At 42.8% G+C, this 3541-nt stretch overlaps 1 protein-coding gene across 1 annotated transcript in view; it reads left to right on the plus strand.

The window, feature by feature from the left end:
- Window positions 1-1633: 1633 nt before the first annotated feature.
- The window catches only part of LOC109524800 (nucleoside diphosphate kinase A2-like), a 6473-nt gene continuing 4565 nt past the window's right edge, over window positions 1634-3541 (plus strand). Inside the window, exon 1 of the mRNA XM_019884902.1 lies at window positions 1634-1739. The gene's annotated coding sequence lies outside the window, so the exon portion shown is untranslated. The remainder of the gene's footprint in view (window positions 1740-3541) is intronic.

The raw sequence follows: 3541 nt of genomic DNA on the forward strand, positions 1-3541 counted from the left end.
CAATCGGAGGCCAGGATGATGCTCGGTAAGCCAATGGCAGAGCAGCTATGAGTATGTTGCGTTCAGGAAACTCGCAGCTGTGACCGAAATAAACATCATTCACTATGTAAACCAGTGTGGTGGTTGCTGTTGCCGTTTCCGAACGAAGCAGTAGAGGTCGCTGTTGGATTAGACTTCGTTGTAGTGAATGTCTTCGCGAGGCTGGAGCAGAGAAAATGATTTTGTATAACGCAACAGGGGGTTTTTCGTCATATGGGGGGCAGGAGAATGGTGGGAATGGTGTTAATGCATGAAGATTTTATCACATTAGCGGGTATTTTCGCCCATGTAGGTTTCGTTCTAGAGGAGTTTCACTGTACTATTGTAAGTTCTGTTTTGCAATTCACGATCTGTCTTTTTCCCCTTTGTTTTAATCTTTTTTTCATGGCAAAAACTAAGTACAAGACAGTGTACTATGTTCATCAAATACATAACGTTAAGTAGCAGTATACAAGTGTACAACATCGAGAACAACAAAAATGCCAGGGGTTTCACACATATTCCAATAAATTAAAACTTTTACAATTATTTATAGTTTTTGGAACCTTTTATTAGTCGTCTAAAAGTTTAAAATAGGAAATAGTGTCGATAAAGTGTGTAATGGTAGGTTTATGATTGGCATGCTTGCATTTATGAATAGAAATTAGAGCTAAGTATTCACAAATTAATTATGAAAAAAAGCATCTTTCACATACAGTACTTCCTTTTTTTTTTTTTAAAGACAAGTCTTTGTAAAGAAATGTATTGACAAATTTACTGAAATCTTTCCAAAATGCCCATGAGGAGATCCGGAGGAGGTGTTGAATTGTGGCTGAGGGTGTACAGTACTGGGCTAACTTGTGAGTGGGCAACACGGAATCAGTTCCCCCTTAGTGACGGTGTGGATGTGGGTGTGTTCGTCTCTCTATGTTCCCTGCGACTGACTGGCGACTGGTTTGGGGTAAAGTCCCCCTTCCGCCCGAAGTCAGCAGCCGCCGCGACGCAGTTCAGGATACGTTGCGTTGAAAAAGTTGGTTTTCACAAAAACAGCAATTTACATTAATAGCCCTTTTTCACGTCTCCATGGAATCATCGTTGTCAAGTGACCTCACGTGAAAGTCGGTGAACTCGGTGGCGTTTTTTCCGACCGAGCAACTCGGATCTCCTAGTTCATACGGGCGTGGAAGTGCACCTTTTCGAGTGGAAAGTGCGATATGTCCGACTTCCCAACTTCCTCGAATGCAACACTAATATGGCGGCGTGAGAACAACTTCCAGGTCACATCAATGTTTTTTTTTTTTCGTTTTTATGGGGAAAAAAGCCTGGACCTGACCATGATGGCGGCGCCATCGACGTGTCATCAACGTTGACTTGCATTCGCTCCATAAACACAAAAATGAAACCCTGGTGTTGTTTTTTTGTTTGTTTAACTTTTTATAAAGTTGACTTCAGTCACGTGCTTGTTCCTTTCATTTGACACTCGAAACACTTCCTAATACATTGCGATTAAGACAAGCCTTGACAATCATCGAGTTTGGAAATTCGCTGACACCCGTACATAAAGCCGGTTAGCAATAGCGTAACCCATGTGACTCAGATACCGGAAGTGAATCATCACGAGTCTCCGCCCTTGCTCTTAAAGAGCGGCTGACCGAGACGGGGCGGTCTTTTAGCTCTGTTGGACCAGCTTTTACACGAAATCGTCCAGGATTATCATTAAGGTAACGCGACCTCGTTTCGTATCTAGATATTCTGTTATAAACATAGCAGATGATCCATATTCCTTGTTTTCGTTATTAAATTTTCGCCAATTAACTTCTTAAGTATATAAAACCTACCGTATGCAAACTCAGAATCGAGGCGTTGTAAGAACTAGGCCGTGAGGTTACTTTCCATCGACGAACTGCTCCTGTTATTCACAATCGCAAAGATCCCGAGGGGAAAAAAAACCACCAGAAACTGCTGTCACAAGTGGGACGTTTGGAAAAAAATGTTCAGGTCCACATCACAATACAATTTATGCTCGTGCATGAAATGAAATGACAATTTCCGCGACTCTAGTCCGTTTCAATTGAAGTGATTTAGCTTCATGAAGGTTTCAACGCGTGGCACGGTGAACGACTGGTTCCCATGTCCGCCTCACAGTGCGGAGATGGTGGGTCCGAATCCCGCTGCGCCCTTGCTGTTCTTGCGTGGGTTTTCTCCGTGTACTCCGGTTTCCTCCCACATTACAAAAGTATGCACAGTAGGTTGAGTGAATGCTCTAAATCGTCCCCAAGTGTAATTGAGAGCGCCAATAGTTTTTTTTTGTCAACGTGTGCCTTGCGATTGGCTGGCAACCAAGTTCAGGGTGTACTCCGAAGACAGCTGGGATAGCCTCCATCCTGCCAGCGATCTTGAGGATAAACCGATTAGAAAATGGATGGATGGAAGTTCTAAACACAAATAGTGTGACCATCTTTGCACGTGAATATATATATTAAAAAAAATATATCAATGGTTCTTAACCTGGCTTCGATCGAACCCTAGGGGTTCGGTGAATCAGTCTCAGGGGTTCAACTGAGCCTCTGCCATGGAGGTTAAGACACAGTTGACTCAACATCTCAATTCGTGATGACATTACCACTTGGCCATCACTGGCTGTGGATGGTCACATTGCATTGCTTGTCCAATCAGTGCTACGGGAAATAGTTGCTCGGTAGTCAGCGTGTGACTGTCGTGATCGTATGTGGTGTGATTATTATTATTTAATTTTTTATGTTTTAACACATGCTATGTCGAGCTAAAAAAGAAAGTGGTCGGATGAATATGTACAACATGGATTCACATGCATCACGCAACGTGATGGGACTCGGCGTCCTATCTGCATGATTTGTCATGCCAAGTTGAGCAACTCTCGTCTCGAATCATATTTTTATTTTTCACTAAGGGTTCGGTGGATCTGCATATGAACTGGTTGGGTTTGGTACCGCTAACAAGGTTAAGAACCACTGTGTGTGTGTGTGTGTGTGTGTGTGTGTGTGTGTGTGTGTGTGTGTGTATAATTTGATGTGCATTTCTTTATACGCGTGTCAGATGCCATTAATTTAGTTAGCCAGATGTCTGCGCATGTGTGAGAATCAAGTTGGAGGGAAAAAAGAGCCAACCAAACAGGCAGTTTTGAATGACAGTACATCGGTTTATGCGGAGCTGTTCGCCTTAAAGCTTGAAAACATTGTTTAAAAGGCTTTCAGCATCAAATGACACAACAGGTGCGCTTTGTGCCATGTTAAAGTGCTCTAAAGTACGGCTTTACGTTGTTTCGAGAAAAAAAAAAAACCTTGTAAACCTGTTGATTCTTCACAATTTCCTGATAGAAAATGATCTTGACGGGTGAAAGATGCATTCAAATTGACAATAATGGACATTTATTTTGTTTTCTTGAAACCGATCGGGATTGCGCAAGAGGGTGAGTACAGTAAGCAAGCTACCGGACAGCAAACTAATGAGAGACAGGACATGCGATCAGGCCCCACCCCCCCCC

The sequence above is a fragment of the Hippocampus comes genome, unplaced genomic scaffold (assembly GCF_001891065.2).
Source record: "Hippocampus comes isolate QL1 unplaced genomic scaffold, H_comes_QL1_v1.1 scaffold120, whole genome shotgun sequence".
Lineage (NCBI taxonomy): Eukaryota > Metazoa > Chordata > Actinopteri > Syngnathiformes > Syngnathidae > Hippocampus > Hippocampus comes.